This window comes from Anabrus simplex, chromosome 1 (genome assembly GCF_040414725.1).
Source record: "Anabrus simplex isolate iqAnaSimp1 chromosome 1, ASM4041472v1, whole genome shotgun sequence".
NCBI lineage: Eukaryota > Metazoa > Arthropoda > Insecta > Orthoptera > Tettigoniidae > Anabrus > Anabrus simplex.
The window spans coordinates 165,245,507-165,268,725 of record NC_090265.1 but is presented as its reverse complement, the minus strand read 5'-3'; positions in this window follow the sequence as shown (position 1 = coordinate 165,268,725).

Here is a 23,219-nt window from a genome sequence, read left to right as displayed (position 1 = left end):
CATTTTATTATTATAATTTTTTATTTTTTATTGCTATTTGCTTTACGTCGCACCGACACAGATATGTCTTATGGCGACGATGGGATAGGAAAGGCCTAGGAAGTGGAAGGAAGTGGCCGTGGCCCTAATTAAGGTACAGCCCTGGCATTTGCCTGGTGTGAAAATGGAAAAAACGAGCTCGATAGCTGCAGTCGCTTAAGTGCGGCCAGTATCCAGTAATCGGGAGATCGTGGGTTCGAGCCCCACTGTCGGCAGCCCTGATTTTCCGTGGTTTCCCATTTTTACACCAGGCAAATGCCGGGGCTGTACCTTAATTAAGGCCACGGCCGCTTCCTTCCAATTCCTAGGCCTTTCCTATCCCATCGTCGCCATAAGACCTATCTGTGTCGGTGCGACGTACAGCCCCTAGCAAAAAAAAAATTAGAAAATGGAAAATCACGGAAAAACATCTTCAAGGCTGCCGACAGTGGGGCTCGAACCCACTCTCTCCCGATTACTGGATACTGGCCGCACTTAAGCGACTGCAGCTATCGAGCTCAGTAATCAGCTTCATTTAAAGGGAAAGGTATGCATAACGCGAGGTCTATATTTACAGTTAGATTGGGCAACCTGTCTCAGTAAAGGGCACCTCCTACATATCCACACATTGTTAGATCCCTTCAGAGCGCATAACTAAGACGCTTCAATTTACCTACAGTATGTACCAATTCTATTCGTACGGGCTGTTTGCTTTAGTACTTCAACGCACTGCCAGAAAATGATAAACTGAAAGGGATTTTATTCATCATCATCATCTGTTTACCCTCCAGGTTCGGTTTTTCCCTCGGACTTAGCGAGGGATCCCACCTCTACCGCCTCAAGGGCAGTGTCCTGGAGCTTCAGACTCTTGGTCGGGGGATACAACTGGGGAGTATGACCAGTACCTCGCCCAGGCGGCCTCACCTGCTATGCTGAACAGGGGCCTTGTGGAGGGATGGGAAGATTGGAAGGGATAGGCAAGGAAGAGGGAAGGAAGCGGCCGTGGCCTTAAGTTAGGTACCATCCCGGCATTCGCCTGGAGGAGAAGTGGGAAACCACGGAAAACCACTTCCAGGATGGCTGAGGTGGGAATCGAACCCACCTCTACTCAGTTGACCTCCCGAGGCTGAGTGGACCCAGTTCCAGCCCTCGTACCACTTTTCAAATTTCGTGGCAGAGCCGGGAATCGAACCCGGGCCTCCGGGGGTGGCAGCTAATCACGCTAACCACTACACCACAGAGGCGGGCGGGATTTTATTCACTGAACATATATTTAACAAAGCCTTCATAAAACATATATCTACTGTATTTGTTTGCAACCCTGTTAACAAAACATACAGTTTCTAATTAAGAATAGCGCGCCCATAATCTTGTATCTTTTCTATTCGTACAAGCAAATTGAACACTTGAAATAAACAAAAAATGAAAGGTTCCTGGAACATGTTAATATCTAGTAGAATGTCCCCTAGCCTTTATCACTGCCTGACATCGTCGCCGCATAGAATACACTAATTCTTTGCACGTGTCCGGGCTGATTTTCTGCCATTCCTGAAGAATCACACTTTTAAGTTCCTCCTTCGTACGCACACGTTGCCTACGTAGATTCCTCTTCAACGTAGTCAAATGATGTTCGATGGGATTTAAATCCGGAGACTGGGGAGGTGTTCTAAGCTGCTTAGGAATGTTCCGGATCAACCATGTCTTATTAATATCAGCAGTGTGTTTTGGGTCATTATCATGCTGGAACATGTAAGCAAGTGGCATCCCCATTTTTTCCGCACCCTGCTTCACGTTTTCCCCCAGGATTGCATTATAGCCCTCCTTGTTCATTATTCCGTCAATGAAATGTATGTTACCCACACCTCTGGCCGACATACAGCCCCAAAGCATTACATACAGGCCACCGTATTTTACAGTTGGGAGTGTATTCGCCACATCATTGTCCGTACCAATTTTTCTCCATATTCTGTGGATGCCATCTGACTCAAATAGGTTTATTTTTGTCTCATGAGACCAGATAATATCATTCCAGAATTCGTTTTCCTTATTTTTTTGCTCCTTTGCGAATGCCTGTCTAAGACGTCTGTTTTTTCTACTTACATATGGCCTTTTCCGAGGGATTCTTCCATAGTACCCATGCCGATACAGGATCCGACGGATAGTGGAGTTGTTGATATTCTTTCCAGTTCGTTCCTTCGTGAATTATGTCAATAATGGTGCACTTAATTTGGAATCTGTCTTTATCACCCGAACAAAAAAAATCGTTCTTCCCTTTCGGTTTAACACTTTCTCCTGGGTTTCCTTGGCTTGTTCTTAACAGTGCCTTTGTATTTAAGTTTATCAACCACATAATACACCGTAGAATGTGTTCTATTGACTAGCTGCCCAATCTTTCGTAATGAAAATCCTTTAAGTGCCGGTTTATGTACAGTGTTCTTAAGCTCCGTACTTAACTCTGCACTCGTACCCATGTCCACCACAGATACACTAGGAAGGAGAGAAACGCACTTGAGCAGACGTATGCCGTCACTGAGACTTTTCCGTGCATCGCAAACAAACAGTGGGCATCATCCTCTCCATGTGTACGAATACAACTGGTACACGCATTTGTCGATGCCGGCACATTCATATAAAATATTCTTGCCTGTATGGAAATAAGTATGGTTTTCACTAACGAATTATCATTGACAAAGTATGTTTTTACCCGTAAAGTACGTTTTATTTCAATTTTTAAGTCGTTAATGTGAATATACGAGTCTTCATAAGAAACCGAAGCCTGTACGAATAACAGAGACACATTCTGTACTTTTGTGATTCTCAGCGATGCCCAGATGAACGAAATGCGGTCCTATAGAAGTCATTTTACGTGCCAATAAAACTACCTAGCTGAAACTGGCAAGTTTGAGTTACTTGAAATACCATCGCAGTGAGTCAAAATCAAACCCACCGATTTGGACTCGGAAAGTTACGTGGTTGCAGAGTAAACGTTCGACTGCAGAAAGGTGAAATCCGCTGAAGGCGGTTTTCCAGTCAGCCAAAATGTTTAATGCCCTTTTTCTAGCCCCCTCCATATTCAGGAGTAACAGAGTGGATCCTAAATAGGGCTGCTTAGTCACGGATACAGCAGCCGGGTCTTCCTGCAGGTTCATAATCCCCGGGTCAATGCGAATGGTCACACATCCACCTACGTGACCGTTCATAACTACGGTATTCCAGACATAACTAACTTGCCCTCGTCACCACTCCCCGGTCGCCCCAGGACTTAGTAGGGAAACGCCTCCGCGAGTATTTGTTTACTGCGAGTATGCTGCTGCACAAGAACAAACGCACAGTTCTTGACAAATTAGAAATACACTGACTAACAGAGCAAATGCAACACCAAGAAGGAGTGGTCAGAACTTTATGCCAATTGCAGGGTAGACTGACGTCACTGAGGTATGCTCATGATGTGAAATGCGCCGCTGTGCTGCGCACGTAGCGAACGATAAATGGGACACGGCGTTGGCGAATGGCCCACTTCGTACCGTGATTTCTCAGCCGACAGTCATTGTAGAACGTGTTGTCGTGTGCCACAGGACACGTGTATAGCTAAGAATGCCAGGCCGCCGTCAACGGAGGCATTTCCAGCAGACAGACGACTTTACGAGGGGTATGGTGATCGGGCTGAGAAGGGCAGGTTGGTCGCTTCGTCAAATCGCAGCCGATACCCATAGGGATGTGTCCACGGTGCAGCGCCTGTGGCGAAGATGGTTGGCGCAGGGACATGTGGCACGTGCGAGGGGTCCAGGCGCAGCCCGAGTGACGTCAGCACGCGAGGATCGGCGCATCCGCCGCCAAGAGGTGTCAGCCCCGCACGCCACGTCAACCGCCATTCTTCAGCATGTGCAAGACACCCTGGCTGTTCCAATATCGACCAGAACAATTTCCCGTCGATTGGTTGATGAAGGCCTGCACTCCCGGCGTCCGCTCAGAAGACTACCATTGACTCCACAGCATAGACGTGCACGCCTGGCATGGTGCCGGGATAGAGCGACTTGGATGAGGGAATGGCGGAACGTCGTGTTCTCCGATGAGTCACGATTCTGTTCTGTCAGTGATAGTCACCGCAGACGAGTGTGGCGTCGGCGTGGAGAAAGGTCAAATCCGGCAGTAACTGTGGAGCGCCCTACCGCTAGACAACGCGGCATCATGGTTTGGGGCGCTATTGCGTATGATTCCACGTCACCTCTAGTGCGTATTCAAGGCACGTTAAATGCCCACCGCTACGTGCAGCATGTGCTGCGGCCGGTGGCACTCCCGTACCTTCAGGGGCTGCCCAATGCTCTGTTTCAGCAGGATAATGCCCGCCCACACACTGCTCGCATCTCCCAACAGGCTCTACGAGGTGTACAGATGCTTCCGTGGCCAGCGTACTCTCCGGATCTCTCACCAATCGAACACGTGTGGGATCTCATTGGACGCCGTTTGCAAACTCTGCCCCAGCCTCGTACGGAAGACCAACTGTGGCAAATGGTTGACAGAGAATGGAGAACCATCCCTCAGGACACCATCCGCACTCTTATTGACTCTGTACCTCGACGTGTTTCTGCGTGCATCGCCGCTCGCGGTGGTCCTACATCCTACTGAGTCGATGCCGTGCGCATTGTGTAACCTGCATGTCGGTTTGAAATAAACATCAATTATTCGTCCGTGCCGTCTCTGTTTTTCCCCCAACTTTCATCCCTTTCGAACCACTCCTTCTTGGTGTTGCATTTGCTCTGTCAGTCAGTGTATATCAGAACAGGTGGTCTATAAACTGATACATCCTTCTTCCGACTACGCCGTTGACCAAAATGAGCTTCTTCATCCGCCTTTAGGTGCAAATTCTGACCCGAAGGCCACTCGATTGTAGACGAGTTTAACGCCATGTCGAGTACAAGTGTGGTCCATAAGACTCCAGCGAAAACAGTGACAACGGTCCATTGTTGAGTTGGCAGTATGCTGAAGTGCGTTAACGAGGAGCACAAACACAATTCATAATAGTTATCCTGGTCGAAACAACTTCTTTGTACAATAATTTAACCACAAAATTCATCCATTAACTGACCTTGTGAAAAAAACAATAATTCTCACCATTCATAACAGGCGCTGGCTACGTAAGCATCGATCATGCCTCAGTCACTTTCATACTATCAATGCCATGGACTAGACTGAGAGAGATGAAGGAAATTAACAAACTTAATTTGACCTATATAAGAATACACAGTACACTCCGCAAACTTTACTGCACCAGAAATAGATGTGGGCTGTTTTATCAGTCTGCCTCAAAAGTTACCGCACAGCGTTTCTGAGCTTAAGTTGGGGGAGGGGGATTTATCCTGGTTCAGTGAGATGGTATTTGAAGGTGTTCAAACATGCCAATCTAACGTCCATAGCCGGGCTGAGTAGCTCAGACGGTTGAGGCGCTGACCTTCTGCTCCCAATTGGCAGGTTCGATCCTGACTCAGTCCGGTGGTATTTGAAGGTCAGTCTCGTGTTGGTAGATTTATTGGCACGTGAAAGAACTCCTGCGGGACAAACCGTAAAAGTAGTTAGTGAGACGTGAAAACTTACCATTATTAACATTATTCTAATGTCCATAGATATACTGCCATGAAAAGAACTTCTACAGGACGAAATTCTGACATCTCAAGGTATCAGTAGTTATTTGGACGTGAAACCATAAACATTATTAATTAATTCATTCATTCATTCATTCGTCCGCCTCTGTGGTGTAGTGGTTAGCGTGATTAGCTGCCACCCCCCGGAGGCCCGGGTTCGATTCCCGGCTCTGCCACGAAATTTGAAAAGTGGTACGAGGGCTGGAACGGGGTCCACTCAGCCTCGGGAGGTCACCTGAGTAGAGGTGGGTTCGATTCCCACCTCAGCCATCCTGGATTTGGTTTTCCGTGGTTTCCCACTTCTCCTCCAGGCGAATGCCGGGATGGTACCTAACTTAAGGCCACGGCCGCTTCCTTCCCTCTTCCTTGCCTATCCTTTCCAATCTTCCCATCCCTCCACAAGGCCCCTGTTCAGCATAGCAGGTGAGGCCGCCTGGGTGAGGTACTGGTCATACTCCCCAGTTGTATCCTCAGACCAAGAGTCTGAAGCTCCAGGACACTGCCCTTGAGGCGGTAGAGGTGGGATCCCTCGCTAAGTCCGAGGGAAAAACCGAACCTGGAGGGTAAACAGATGATGATGATGATGAATTAATTAATTAATTAATTAATTAACTAAATCATTCATTCTTCCATGTCGTTTCGGCCAACTATGTACCAGGTCATGTCAACTGCCTCCTTCCCCGGGCTTCAACACTTGCCCAGTATTTCCGCATTCGTTGCCGGTGTTCTTCCTCTCTTGCTTCGGTCTACGCCTTCCCCCTTTTCAGTTTCGGAAACTCTTGGAAACTCTTCTGGTCTTCAAGTTTCTTCTTGTGTGGTTGCACTCCAGGATATCATCATGTGTGAAGCCCGCGTCTTTTAGATCTTTTTCTATCACAGAACCAGGCCCCATTAGTCTTCGTACCTTGGAGGAGGGAGAAGATCCGCTTGGTTGGCCTTACTGGGTTCATTCTTGTCACGTGACCATAGAAAATAATCCTCTTCAGAATCGTACTGCTTATCTTTTTCATTATTATTATTATTATTATTATTATTATTATTATTATTATTATTTAACTGATCTGAATATAATGGAGCAGGTTGTAGTTATCATCATCATCATTATCATCTGTTTACCCTCCAGGTTCGGTTTTTCCCTCGGACTCAGCGAGGGATCTCACCTCTACCGCCTCAAGGGCAGTGTCCTGGAGCTTCAAACTCTTGGTCGTGGTATACAACTGGGAAGAATGACCAGTACCTCGCCCAGGCGGCCTCACCTGCTATGCTGAGCAGGGGCCTTGTGGAGGGATGGGAAGATCGGATGGGACAGGCAAGAAAGAGGGAAGGAAGCGGCCGTGGCCTTAAGTTAGGTACCATCCCGGCATTCGCCTGGAGGAGAAGTGGGAAACCACGGAAAACCACTTCGAGGATGGCTGAGGTGGGAATTGAACCCACCTCTACTCAGTTGACCTCCCGAGGCTGAGTGGACCCCGTTCCAGCCCTCGTACCACTTTTCAAATTTCGTGGCAGAGCTGGGAATCGAACTCGGACCTCCGGGGGTGGCAGCTAATCACGCTAACCACTACACCACAGAGGCGGTGGTTGTAGTTATTCGATGTGAAATCCAGTGAATTTAACTTAGCGAAGTACAACAGCTTAGGAAATTCCATACTGTCTACAGGCACTCTAATCTCGGTAGGCTAGCTGGCTGGACAGCAGTTGTCTCGACTGGCAAAGCCACTTAATTGGCCCTGTGTGGCACGAGAATTATGAATTTATATATTGAGTATTCAATTTTGAATGTTATTTATCTCAGCAATTTGCCTTTCGTTATTAATATACAGGGTATTCTAAGATAATTTCTTTTTCTATATTTTCTTCACCCCCTCCCAGATCTGTCAACGGTGCACTCAGGCCCATCCTTGAATCTGGCCGGCTAATATAAGGCCGGATACTCTTCTTGCCACCGAATGGTTGCACAGTTGGGATTACCACTCGGATTCAGAATAGTCAGTTTGTAATCTCACCGTGAGGACTCTTCTTTACGTTTAATCTTTTTCTTTTTTGTGCAGTTTAAAAATCCTATATGGATTAACTTTCATGTATAGCGTGTTCTCTATTTAGGCCTACTTGTTCTTACAGCAGTCTCGATATAAAACTTATTCTGGAAATGCAAATTTCGGTAAAGCGAGACCGTAATCGCCGGACTAAGTTGCAGCTTGTAGGAGTTCGCCGTGGTTTGAGAGTCAGCTATGAGACAAAGTACTTGCCCTGGTCAAGCTGTGCACTCGACATGCTTTGATCTCTGTCCACAGCTGACCTCACTGGCTCTGACGGTCACCCCTTGCAATAATTATGCGCATGAACTTGATGCTTTTGGACCGTGTGTTAAAGTGACGCTCTAAGGGATAAGCGCTTAGAAGAAGACCGTAGTTCTGAAGAAAGTGGTTGGTTAATTGTGAAATAGAATCCCAGCTTCTTATACCGTGCCGAGTACGAACATTACAACTTGTGATCACTGTAAACAGAACAACAATTACCGAGGCAACAGTAGCACAATCGGGAGAGCATGGGACGTGAAACTGAAGCATGGGGTTTCAGTTTCCACTGGTATGCGGTTGGCTCTTGTTGTTCCATGATGAAATATTAATTATTTTGAAGTGTATATTGACTTCGGTAATAACGGTAATTTAGTTGTGATGTGCTGAGAAGGGTCAATTTCCCTTCTTCAACTGTAATTTAACAGCTGAAAATCTATTTTGTGTACAAGCATGAGACTTCGAATAGTAAGGAATAATAGGCTGGACAAATAAACAGCGTGGAACTTAAATAGCAAGGAGTGTGGTCAAAGCACATAGAGGTAAAGGACTAAACTCTTCATTGATAATTCCCTACATTCTACTCTGTGATACAATCTAGTGATTTATTCTCTCCCAAAATAACCCCAATCCCATAAATGAATCGGACCCAGTTCCGCTAACTATCGTATCAATAGCTTATCAGTGTTCTGGCGATATTGAATGAACCCTGTCCCAGGCCTCGGTTCAGAATTAAAATCGTTGGATTGACCGGGAATCTATCCCAGGATGAGAAACAGACGTGCTTCCCCTACACCACGAGACTGGTTGTGGCGCAATTAAAGATGTTCACGATCTTTTAATTCATATGGGATCTGCGTGATTTCTGTTTCTCCTTCTCCTTTTCCACAGTTTCTTCCATTACCTACATGACGTGGTCACTGCCCTGCATTCTTCCATCGTGCGCTGTCTAACTCTCATTGCAGATTAAACTGCTTCTCATTAATATTCGTCTCCACCAACACCTTCCATTTTTATGAGCATTCCTTCCTTCCTTCCTTACTTACTTAAGCCTTCATCTGAGGTCAGACTTAAAACATCTGTGTTAACGAATATCTTTACTTTATTTAGAACTAGCTATCGTACTTGTTCTCGAAAGGTTAGCCATGCAGGTGGATCAGGTAAATGAAGTCCGGCTCCATGCCTGAATGGTTAGCGTGCTGGACTTTGGTTACAAGGATCCCGGGTTCGATTCCCGGCAGGGTCGGGAATTTTTACCATAATTGGTTCATTTCTCTGGCACGGGGGCTGGGTGTATGTGTCGTCATCATCACCATTTCAACCTCATCACGACGCGCAGGTCGCCTACGGGAGTCAGACCAAAAAAGACCTGCGTCTGGCAAGCCGAACATGTCTTCGGACACTCCCGGCACCAAAAGCCATACGCCATTTCGTTAAGGTAAATAAAGACTTGAGGGAAACAATGCGCCAATGTTGCGGTTAAAAGCAATGCTATCATATGAAATACTCCATGATACGTAAAAAGTCATAGATTTCTACTCTTCACGAACGGAACCACTGTACGCTTGCTATCAATCAATGCCTAGTTCCAGTGCTGGAATGACCTGGCGAATGAAAGCAGTGGCGGCTGCTCTGCTGCGTTCCGTTCAGTGTGTGAACTCCCCGTACGTATCAGTGCTTCCATAGCATGAATTGAATAGCTCAAATACAATGTGCCAAGTACTATTTTTTTCACGATTCGTATGATCCAGAGGAACGGCAAGATAAAATATAAGGTTATCTAAATCGGCAGCTCCCCCTCGCCAACATTCAAACGGAGACAGTTCTACCCGGCGAGGTAACTCCCCTAAATCGCACGAAATGTAGACTTTCGGTCACGGCCAGATTTAGAACAGACAATATATTTAAGTGTTGGGATCGGTAACCTTTCTGCTACGCGAAAAATTTGTAGATAATGGAAGATACTCGCTTTGTTATGAAATAGTGTTTGGTAAGATTGGTGTCAACAGTGGTAGGATGCAGGGAATAAATAATACGAATTTATTAATGTTTCCGTTATTATTCGTCGTACGACGATTCTGTATTGCGCTTAAGATTGGTGTCTTTATTTTTTTAAACTTATGTTATGTGACTAAGGCGGCAGCGCGCCGGCCTCTCACCTCTGGATACCGTGGTTCAAATCCCGATCACTCCATGTGAGATTTGTGCTGGACAAAGCGGAGACAGGACAGGTTTTTATGGATATTCCGGTTTTCCCTGTCGTCTTTTATTCCAGAAACACTCTCCAATCTCATGTCATTACATTAATCATTCATTAATCATTGCCCCAGAGGAGTGCGACAGGCTTCGTCAGCCGGCACATTTCCTATCCTCACCGCTAGATGGGGCTTCATTCATTCCTTTCCTGACCCGGTCAAATGACTGGAAACAGGCTGTGGATTTTCATGTTATGTATCATTTATTGATAGTAGCAGTATTAATTTATTTGTATTTATTACAGCAAATGGCCATACATTTAAGAGAGAAAGAAAGAGTTATTAAAATAACAATCAAATGGAAAGCACGAAATATCTACATATTTGCGTAATTGATAACGGCCTCTTTGCACACTCTAATGCGTGATATCTGTCGCAAAATAGTTCATACAATTCACAAATACGCTTCATACAACTTCTTGTTATTACAAATTGTGTCGTGAAATCCATGCACTGAAAAACGTGTCACAGTGTCTCAGTTCTACTCTTGACCGTGTCCACTCAACAGGTCATAGCCGCTGTAGAATAGAACTCCGACGAAATGAGTTTCATTTTCTCTTTCATCTCTCGCAATATTGCTTCGCTTTGTGAAATAGATGGCAACATCGTCATTGATCTCTCAGATCTTCTCTAAAGAAAGACTCTCTCGTTAACTTATAAGCCAGTCTCGAAGGTGTATATTTGGAGATGAAAAGTAGTCCCTTTAAATATTTCTTCTCGATTTCGTTCATGTGATTCCACATCAAATTTAGACCGAACGTCACAATTGGTATGATCTTGATCCTGAAGACTTTAAGCGCTGTTTCTAGAGAAATCTGTTTTATGGTTAAGCAGTAACAATTTGCGAAATGAATTGTAGACCTTCCTATAAACTGTTCTTTCACCAAGCATGAATAAAAATTCCGTATGTATTTATGGTGCAACAGATTCGAAGGACCAGGCCCTACCAAGCGACCGCTGCTCAGCCCGAAGGCCTGTAGATTACGAGGTGTCGTGTGGTCGGCACGACGAATTTTCTCGGCCGTTATTCTTGGCTTTCTAGTCCGGGTACCGTATGTATAATCGAGATTAAAGTAACATCTTTCCAGAACCAAAATATCGATTTTCATTAGATTCTGTTCGGCCTTTTTCCCACGATGCACGTACGTACATGCTGTACATTGGCCGACAGACAGAGAGGGCAGACAGACAGACAGACAGACAGACAGACAGACAGACAGACAGACAGACAGACAGACAGACAGACAGACAGACAGACAGACAAGGCGGAAATTTAAACATGGCACTTATTTTTTCTTATTCTGGACATGATTGACACATCAATATATTTGTTTAAAATCTGTTTTATTTTTATAGATTATTCCCACAGAATAGATAGCCTGCCATAGAGGCAAATAATACTGTGGCAATAGATTAGTATAGCTTATTAAATTTAGCATTCACACATTAACGCAGAAACTTGGGCAAACCTTTGTTGTCCGGAAAATGAGTAACAATATTGTAGCATGTAGAAGTGGAGCCTCAATATTCCAGTGGAGTCCCGCAGTGCAGTTGTTGCAATGTCTGTCAAGAAAACCTTCAAATTTTCAAACTATTAGTAGATTCTCTTAAGGAAATGTGGAATTGTTTCTCTGGTACCGATCAACAGACCAAATACTGTATCGGTTTTCAGGGGCTTTTTCTCTTTATAATATTCTACTATTGACTTATATTTGAGTCCCTTCTCCAAATCCAGGTTACCGAGCTCGATAGCTGCAGTCGCGTAAGTGCGGCCAGTATCCAGTATTCGGGAGATAGTAGGTTCGAATCCCACTGTCGGCAGTCCTGAAGATGGTTTTCCGTGGTTTCCCATTTTCACACCAGGCAAATGCTGGGGCTGTACCTTAATTAGGGCCACGGCCGCTTCCTTCCCACTTCTAGCCCTTCCCTGTCCCATCGTCGCCATAAGACCTATCTGTGTCGGTGCGACGTAAAACAACTAGCAAAAAAAATTCAGGTTGGCTTTCATTGGGCCTTTACTTCGTTGATGAAATGTGTGAAACTTAGGTTAACAAATAAATTAGACAATTTTAAATATATTGAGGAAAGAAAAGTGTACTTGCAAGGTATAAAACACAAAAATTTCAATTCCGTTGGGATACTTCTTCTTCTCCTTCTTCTTCTTTATCTTTTTACCCTCCAGGGTCAGTTTTTCCCTCGGACTCAGCGAGGGATCCCACCTCTACCGTCTCAAGGCAGTGTCCTGGAGCTTCAGAGTCTTGGTCGGGGTATACAACTGGGGAGGATGACCAGCACTTCGGCCAGACTTCCTCACCTGCTATGCTGAACAGGGGCCTTGCGGGGGAATGAGATGATTGGAAGGGATAGACAAGGAAGATGGAAGGAAGCGGCTGTGGCTTTAAGTTAGGTACTATCCAGGCATTTGCCTGGAGGAGAAGTGGGAAACAACGGAAAACCACTTCCAGGATGGCTGAGGTGGGAATCGAACCTACCTCTACTTAGTTGACCTCCCGAGGCTGAGTGGACCCCGTTCCAGCCCTCGTACCACTTTTCAAATTTCGTGGCAGAGCCGGTGATCGAACCCGGGCCTCCGGGGGTGGCAGCTAATCACACTGACTACTACACCACAGAGATGGACCCGTTGAAAATGCAAAGTTCAATAAGTTACTACGTACTTCCAGTATAGAACAAATATACTTCTTTTAACTTTTCAAAATGTGTTGAAATTCTCCAACTATTATACGAACACCACAAGCTAATAACACAGCCTCTATTCCTAATAGAATTCGCTCCATTTAGGAAGCATCCTTATGCTAGAGATCGTTTATATGATATTGGCTGAGAACCCATGTGGTCAGTGCAAGAGCTCCCGACTAAGCGAGCAGGTGTTTCTCCTCGTTAAATACGTATAAATTGAGGAAGTTTTCAATAAGCAGCCAATTTCCCAGTTAAGTGGTCAATAAACTACTCGGATAATTACCGTAGCATTCTTTCTCCTTTGTAGAATTCCCAATCCAGTTAATGGCGACTATTACACACAAGTAACTGCAAGATGAATCAAAACACAGGAGAAGTTGTGAAAGTGGATCCGTTTCCTCTTGCAGCCAGGAAATGCAATTTAGGAAGATCAGACTGCTGCCACTAAGGGTTTTCAAGTGCTATCGGTACGGATGTCGATTACACTCCAGGTTTGAAATAGCGAATATAAACAGATAGATATATGTCCATTGGTCAGATTTTGCCATATAGTAAATTCGTGTCCTCATCCTGAGGTGGTGCAGCTCTTTTCAGGCACACCCCCAATGAAGGTGAGTTGCACGTACCATTTCACCACATACCAGCCCTCATGCCATTCTTAAATTTCTGGCAGTACCGGGAATCGAAAGCGGGCCTCCGAGGACGACATCTAATAACACTAACCGTTACTCTACCGAGGTGGGCATTTTTGCCATTATATACGGGACAATACAGTAATGGATATATTATTTCGTTTTGGGCTGTTATAGTCTGGTTTTACCATAATTACATTTTCAGTTTTGTTCAAAATGTTATATAACATAGTAATAATAATAATAATAATAATAATAATAATAATAATAATAATAATAATAATAATAATAATAATAATAATAAACCAAACCCCATGGCGCAACGGCCCGAAGGGCCTTGGCCTACCAAGCAACCGCTACTCAGCGTGAAGGCCTGCAGATTATGAGGTGTCGTGTGGTCGGCACGGCGAATCCTCTGAGCCGTTATTTTTGGCTCTCTACACCGCGGCCACTATCTCACCATCAGGGAGCTCCTCAATTATAATCACGTAGGCTGAATGTACCTCGAACCAGCCCTCAGGTCGAGGTAAAATTCCCTGACATGGCCGAAAATCGAACCCGGGGCCTCCAGGTAAGGGGCAGGCACACTATATCTACATCGTGGGAACGGCATAATAATAATAATAATAATAATAATAATAATAATAATAATAATAATAATAATAATAATAATAGTTTTTCGTTCTACTAACTACTTTTACGGCTTTTGAAGGCGCCGATGTTCCGGATTTTTGTCCCCCAAGAGTTCCTTTACGTGCCGGTAAATCCATCGACTCGAGGCTGGTGTATTTGGGCATATTCAAGTACCACCGGACTGAGCCGGGATCGAACCCAACAACTTCAGCTCAGCAGGCCAGCACTCTATCGTGTGAGCTACTCTAGAAATCAGTAGATCTCGGCACCTGTAGAATTATGAGCTGGTTCAACGAAAGTTCGACAAGAATAAAAAAAATAGAAGTGCTTGATAATTATTTATGTTATGATGCCGGCCTCGCGGTGTAGGGGTAGCGTGCTTGGCTCTTACGCGAAGGTCTCGGGTTGGATTCCTGGGCTGGACAGGGATTTTTACCTGGATATGAGGTCTGACTCGAGGTCCACTCAGCGTACGTGATTACAATTGAGGAGCTATCTGACAGAGGGATGGTGGCCCCGGTCTAGAAAGCCAAGAATAACGGCTGAGAGGATCCGCCGTGTTGACCACACGAAACCTCATAATCTGCTGTACTTAAGGCTGAGGAGCGGTCTCTTTGTAGGCCATGGCCCTTCGGGGCTTTTGCGCGATGGGAGGGGTGGGTGATAGCAGTTATAATAATGCGCCAGATTTGACGTCCGTTGGATAAGAAAATAGTACAATAATAATAATAATAATAATAATAATAATAATAATAATAATAATAATAATAATAATAATAACAATAATGATAATGATAATAATAATAATAATAATATGATGATGATGATGATGATATAGCCCTTATGGCAGAAAATTTCGAAAGTGCAACAGAACAGATCAATGTGTTGAAGGAAGTAGCAGAACAAACAGGTTTACAAATTTCCTTTCAAAAGACAAGTAATGTCAAATATCAAAGATGATACGGCACAACTAAACACCAAATATGGAATGATAAACCGTGTTAGTAAATTTAAATACCTTGGGGAATGGATTCAGCAAAATGGACTTGACAAAGAGGCCATAGCAGCAAGAATCAAGAAAATGGAAGTCACTTTCCAAACCACCCGCAACATTTACAACAAAAAGTGCTTTTCCCTGAACACAAAAATTCGTCACTACAACACTGTCATCAAACCAGTATCACTGTATGCATCTGAATGCCTTATCCTGTCCGAGAAATGTTTGCTTGCGGATTTAGAGAGGAAAGAAAGAAAGATCTTACACACCATACTTGGTCCAAACTACAAAAATGGCATCTACATTAGAAAATCCAGGCAAGAAATATACTCTAAGATAGAGAAGATCACGGACACAATGCGTAAAGGCAGAGTTCGCTTCTACGGTCATATACGACGGATGATCGACTCTCGATGGACGAAACGTATCTTCAGTATATTTGACGCAAAACCAAAAACGGCAATGCCATGGTACGTTAATGTCAAGAAAGATCTTAAAGAACTGGGCCTACAAGCAGAAGATGCACAAGACCGAAATCTTTTCAGAGCAGCCATCAAGACTTTTGGGACTTTCCGGGACGAAAAACGGGCAACTGGTGCTAAATGGACAGAAGAACGTCGTGCTAAACACAGTGAGCTAATGAAGACGATGTGGACCAAGCGAAAGACGAACAAATGCCAGAATGTAAAGTGAGGCTTATCGTGGTCCCTAGTTGGCCGATTAGCGAAGTTGAATGAATGAATGAATAATAATAATAATAATAATAATAATAATAATAATAATAATAATAATAATAATAATAATAATAATAATAATAATAATAATAATAATAATAATAATATAATTATATTTATATTTTTATATTTTTAAATTATATAATAATGCTTCTTCTTCTTGTTTTGTTTCGGCCAACTAAGGACCACGTCATTTCAACTGTTTCCCTTGAGCTTTAATGTTGGTCCAGTATTCCTTTATTCGTATACGGTGTTGCTTCTTTCGCTCTTTCGTCCATGCCTTTCCAGTTTTCATCTTCGGCTTTGGTTGGAAATTCTGATGTTCTCGGAGGTTTCTTAAAGTGGGACACGCTCCTGGATATCTTCAAATGAGATCCCAATCTCCTGCAAATCTTTTTGTACCTCACTGAACCTAGCCCCCTTTCCTTTTTCTCTTGGAGGAAAGCGAAAATGCGGTTGGTTAACCGTGTTGACTTCATTCGGGCCATGTGACCATACAAATAATCCTCCTTTTTCGCATCACGTCGGTTATTTTCTCCACATGTGAGTACAACTCCTGGTTGTGCCGACTCCTAAACTCGCCGTTGTCTTTGACTGGACCTAAGATTTTCCTCAAAATCTTTCTTTCCTTGGCCTCCAATTTCTCCATCATTCCTTTTTTGTTCTTGGCGAGACATTCCGTTGTATATTGAGCCTCTGGCCGGGTGACAGTGCAATAGTGTTTGATTTTTTACATTCACAGATATATTGAACCCATGACCTTTGTGCCCTAAGAACATTATGCATTATATAACAATTAAATTAAAAGTTGGATTCTTGATAGCATGGATTTGACACGTGACGAGGGGTGATTACCTTCGGTCCCACGCTCTGGGGTACGTGACGTCAACCACACGTGTCGACGGCGGAAGAATCTCAAGTCATTTTTATGAACTATTTCAAAGCGCGTGTACATGGCGTGACCACGCCAAGTCAAAAAAATATAGTGCCTATCAAAGGAGGTCAATCATCTCACAAATCGAACCCGTAAAAATTTTAAATGTCCATGAACACTACCGCCAGAAATGTAGCAAGCATGTAGTCACTTTCAAAACTCTTGAAATTACAGTTTAGGTAAGTCAGAAAATTTATAGGAATTTTCTTGGCGGCAAAGCGAGAGATCCGAAGAGAGGGGGTAACTGCTATAAATATGAAGGGACGCCATGACGAAGCTTCCTTCTCCGGCATTTGTGATACAAAGCGGACGAAAAATTGTTGAGCTGCTCTGCGAAATCAAACCAACGAAAGTAGACTGAGTTCAACTGCAGATTTTAGCCATTGCGGCTAAGTCTTTACTCCATGAGGAGATAGTTTTCTTGAGTGAAATAATTGTACCAGATAGGACGGTCAAAGTACTGAATAAATTCTAATGTGATTAAGTAATTCGTGTGCGGAAATAATTATAGTCCATCGTGTGCGTTCAAGCAATCAAGTGAAGGGTATTTTCTTTTTTTTATGTTTTATTCCAGGAAACTTGAAGAAATAATTACAATTGTGAAGCCATGAATGTAAAAATGGCTAAATAAAATGCCAGGGTCGCAGGTGAGCCCTAAGACGAATACTGGCATGAAGACATGAGGTAGGTGATTTTCCATCTTACTACCTCTTATATCCTGTCTCGTGATTTCTTAAAGTGTATTTGAATGGGGATATACGACGCAGTGGTCACCCTACTAAGTTTTGTAAATGTGAGAGTACGACTAAAAGAGTCATTTGTTTTATTTTCCACTTGGATAAAATTTTGAAGTCTTGCGAGGGCCGTATAATGTTGTAAAAAGTTATTGAATAGGGTTCGAAGTGATATCACGTCCAATGTAGATCGTCATCCGTGTGAGTGTACTGCCTATATTTTGTGATGTCAAAGTAAGACGTTCATTCGACGTAAAATTCTTCTGTCTGCAATTTGACGTTAATAATAATAATCCATGGTCACTCATTTTCAATCGAGTGGAAACGCGCTGTCGGATGAGAACCTAGGGTGAGGAATTTGGTCACGGAGAGAAACGTTGTATTTAATGCCCATTTTAAACTGTGTCTGACTGACAATAAAAGATCTAGTGGAATGTTTCAGTCATTTCTCGTAAAAATCAAGTTATTAAATACGATATCATTTATGCGAAGTTATTCATGATTAATGCATTGTGCGATATTAGACGTTGGGATTTCTAGTGGGGATTTTATTCCAGTTCTTGGTCGATGATAATTGTGGAGCTGGGAAACAGAGGTTAGTTTTGTGAATCAGGTTGGATCTGTCATTGAAGCCGGGACCCGGAAGCCCGAGGAATGTTTTATATGAGTTGAGATGAGATGTGCGAATCAGGTTAGAGTCCTGTCATTTGAAGCCGGACATGATAACCCGAACAATATTTTATATGTTGAGAATGGAAAGAAATTCATAGAAATCCATAGCGGTATAATTGGCGACGCGTATAATTAGTGTGGGCATCTTGAAGCATATCTGTGCATTTTGTTGGTTAGAATATCGTATTTGTTTAATCATGTCGGCAGAGTTTAAAGGGAGCATTTTGAGAAGTCAGTCAGGTAGAACGAACCGGGTGGTTTATGTAACTGCCAAGCGAGCATGGGGTGAGAGACCTCAGCTATGATAGCGGGAAAGAAGTGGAGTGGAGATTGTACTGTAATTCTCGGCCAGGGGAAACGTTAAAATGCTGGATTTAGTTGAAATTCATAGCCGGTAATGATCTAAGTATTGTGAAATACTGTAAATGGGGACGTAATGAACATTTGAAATCACGAACTTTGAGTATAAGGAACAGAGTAACCCAATTTCAGGGTTGTCCAAAATATAGAGCGATGGTCGTGACGACCGGTTTGTCAGCGAGGGGTGTGCAAAATTCATAATGGTAATGACGAGATATGACATCGTAATGATATGGCGAGTTGTTTGGTTTGTGCGTAGATTATTAGGATATCCAAGTGTTAATAACGGTTAGGACTAGATTAGATTTTTAAGCATGATATCACGAGATGGGATATATACAGCTGGACATGAATTATGTAAAATTCTTTTCCAGCCAGATAAACATCGCAATATTGAACTCACATCACAGCTGCGTAGAAATTTGTGAAGAAACCAGAGTCCGCGGAGATAAAATTTACTGATCTTTAACATTTCGTTAAATCATTTAAATTTATTTAATTATTAAATTCAGTGAAACCGCATTTTGAAATAACTTTAATCAAGCGAATAACTTGGAGATGCATTCTGGAAATTTTAGTTTGTTTCTGGGAAATATAAAAATAAAGTAACGATTAAGGGGACATATCCGAAGGAAATGGATTTTTCTGCCACTAAGTTTGTGAGCATTGCTATTGTTGTAATTATTGAACTTTGATTGATTGAGCAGTGAATGTGCTGGGGATAGTAAAGTGGAACTTTGGTCATAAACCGATGTAACTTAATTGTGTTTAGCCTTCAGCCTAGAAACTTGGATGGTCAGGGGGTCATCAACCTCAGTGACTTAGATTAGGGCCATATGCCATCGTAGCATCATTTCCTTGCGGTCATCATCCACAATGACTTTAAAGTAACTTAAAAGATTAGATGTCGGTCCATGACATAGACGCAGGTCACATCGATTCAATTAAGGGTCCATGCCGTAGAACCACTGTGTGGCACACACCGATTGGACGGCCTTAATTATACTCAGAGTCCAGAGTTCGTGTTACGAGGGCTGGACCATAACGAATCACTATGATGGTACATGTGGTCTCGCATGGAAGCCGAATTTAAGGATTTCCAGACTTTCCTTTCTGAAATGATTAATAATTGAGACAATGGTTTCTAGTAAGAATGCCCATCAGGCAATTACGTTAAAGTCTCACACCAGTGTTCTGACATTTATGTAAAAATGATTGTGGTGTCCAGTGGACACAATTGACTATGACACCGTTGACCTAGTAAATTACTTCAGAAATTTCCTGAATAAATAGGAATCTTTTAAATAGACCTTTCATTCCAGTAGATAGATTAGAATTAATGAACCCTACCTTTACCTCAGCAAGTGACGAAGAACCCGAAACGACCCAAGAGACAGATCTCATGAACTTTGCTGATAGGTAAGGAAGGTAGGTATCCCTCAATATGGACCTAAAGGGTTCAATATATATATATTGTTATAGACATTTTTAGTCAGATGGTAAGCCATTTCCATTTTATTCATGCGTGAAGCAAAGGCTTCTTTTTCGGACATGTTAGGTTCTATCCATTCACCAAGATACTTACATTTTTAAACTCGCTTGACTTTTCCGTGATTCCCATCTAGCTCACTTGGGGCCAGTTTGATGTTTGTAATGAATTTCGTTTTCTCAAAGGAGATTTGGCGACCTTTGCAGCTTGTGTTTGAAGCTGGTTTATCTGCTTCGTGGACACATCCAAGGAATCAGCGAAAACTGCAAGATCGTCTGTAAATGCTAGACAGTGAATTGAAAGGTTCTTGTTCTTGTGGCCTAGTCTGACTCCGCTTTCGATTCCTTCCTAACTCATTTCTCTGTGCCATTCACGGATCACTTTCTCAAGAACGCAGTTGAAAAACAGAGGTGAGAGACCATCTCCCTGCCTATCTCCTGTCCGTATTTCAAAGACATCTGAAGTCTCTCCTCTAAACTTCACTTTTGAGATGGTGTTGGTGAGACTCTGTTAGATGTTCACTCTTGTTTTAAAGTCCAAACCTAATTCCTTTAAGATCTGTATTAGGGTAGTTCTATCAATTGAATCATAGGCCTTCTTAAATTCGATGAACGTTACTATAAAAGGCTTGCTCCTTAGTTTAAGATATGAAAGGACAGGTTTCAGATTCATAATCTGCTCCACACATGACCGCCCTTTCCTGAAACCTCCTTGGTAATCACCCAGCTCCGGATCTAGCTGTTCTTCTGCCCTGATTTGAAGAGCTTTTGAGAGTATTTTGTAGGTTATAAGTAGGAGGGAGATGCCGCCGCGATAGTTGTTAACATCCGACTTGTCACTTTTCTTATGAAGTGGGTGGATTAGGGCAGATGTTCCGTCACTTGGAATTATTTCAGTATTCCAGATTTCATGTATGATGTCCGTTAATTTCTCCACTGCTCACACGCAAACTTCCGCAATTCACCTGTTATCGAATCTTCACCTGGCGCTTTATTGTTCTTCAAGGATTGTATAATCTGCCTGACTTCCTCTTTCGTAGGTGGAGCTGAATCTGGGTGGACTTGTGTTTTATCTTCAAATGTGAATCTGGATATTGGGGCCTCGCAGTTAAGAAGGGATTCGAAGTATTTTGCAAGGATCCAGCAGTTTTCCTTGTCGTTATGAGCTAGTTTCCCATTGGAATCTCTGAACTGTACGCTCGGTGGGTCGTATTTCCTCAACTTGCTTTGAAATGTTTTATAAAAGTCGCGTGTATTGTTCTTGAAATCCTGCTCAATTTGAGCCCGCTGGTGTTTATCTAAAGCACGATTAATGTTGCGGATGGTTTTTGCCTCAAACTTTCTCTCATTCAAGAAGTTTGTCCAGTTGACTTGGTTCTTTAGCGAGTTCCATTTATGCCAGGCGAACTGTCTTTGCCTTATGGCTGCATCGCATTTACTGTTCCACCAAGAACGCTTCCTGGGCTTAGTAAGCTGAACCGTCTCTTCAGTTGTTTCAACCAGGGCCTTGCGCATTTGTTCCCAGCTCTCTGCATCCAAGGATTGCAGTTTCTGCGTGAACTCGAGGTTGGATCCTATATTTTCTCTATCAGATCATTCAATCCTTTTGGCTCCAACTCTCCTTGTGTTTCTCGGGAGCAGTTGTTTTTTATCCTGGATAGATACTAATCTGAGTCCAGTTTCGCATTTCTTAGAACTTTCACATTTTAATTTCGCTTTTAGCATTCCATGCGATCGCGATATAATCAATCTGGAATTCACCAAATGGGGGGGGGGGATTTGAGGATTTGGGGATATCCAGGTCTTCTGCTTCTTGGACAGGTATTTGAAAGCAGTAGACTTCATTACGAGGTTAAATGCCTTACATAGCTCTATTAGCCTTTCTCCATTACGCTCTGTTCTCTGGTGAGCAGGATAGTTTCCAACGATGTTTCGGAACTTTCTCTCTTTGCCTACCTGGGCACTGAAATCTCCAAGCACGATTATGGTATGTTTGTCTCCCTCCGGGTCTCTCTAGTTCGCTTGGTTGATCGGCGAATGAACGTTCACAATAGTATACATCTTGTTTGCGCTTCGAAAGGACAGAGTCGAGACTCTGCTATTCAGAGAGGTGAAATTTGTTATCAAGTCCAGAATCATTTTGTTGACTACAAACCCTGTGCCGAGTTGGGGGACAGTTTGTATGACACGTTTACCAGGTTTACCCTTGAAGATCCTGTAACCTTCAGATTCAAAGGCCTGCTCATTTGTAAATCTCGTTTCCTGAATTGCTGCAATCAAAATTTGCTGTTCTGATAGGATATCTGTGAGCTGTTTCAGTGTTTCAATCTTCTGGGGAGAATTGGCATTAACGGTAGCAAAGAAATTCTTGGCTCTATGTCTGATCTTTCGTGGAGTCTCTGATACCTCCGAGCATGTCGGTGCAGGTTCCCCAGAATCCGAAGGCCCGCTATTATTATTATTATTATTATTATTATTATTATTATTATTATTATTATTATTATTATTATTATTATTATTATTATTATTATTATAACAGGGTTGAGTGACGCAGACGATTAATGAGTTGGCTTTCTTAGCCCAAGTTGGCAGGTTTGATCCTCTTCAGTCCGGTGATATTTGGAGGTGCTCAAAGACGTCAGCCCCGTGTTGGTAGATTTACCGACACATGAAAGAACTGTCGAGGGACAAACTTCTGGCACAAACTTTATTATGAATAATAAAAAATAATAATAACAATAATATTTTTTCTCGTTTATGTTTTACTAACAACGTTTACGGTTTCCGGAGACTTCTGCTCTAGGAAGTTTGTCCTATAAGAAGCCTTTTACGTGCTGGCTTATTTCCTGGAACGAGGATCACCTTGTTGATCACCTTGTTGATCACCTTCAATTAAACATTTTAGCCTATTTTTACGTTCGGATGCCTTTCCTGGCGCCAATCATCTGTGGAAGGATATATTCACTAATGAGTGTTTTTCTGCTGGTCTGTGGTGTTGTATACAAATGAAAATTTGTAATAAGATGAACAGAAACGTCCGGTCCCTAAGCCGGATGGAATAAACACAGTTCAAAACCCCGGTCCACCCGGGAATTTAACCCAGAATCTTAAGATCCTAAGCCCAATTCG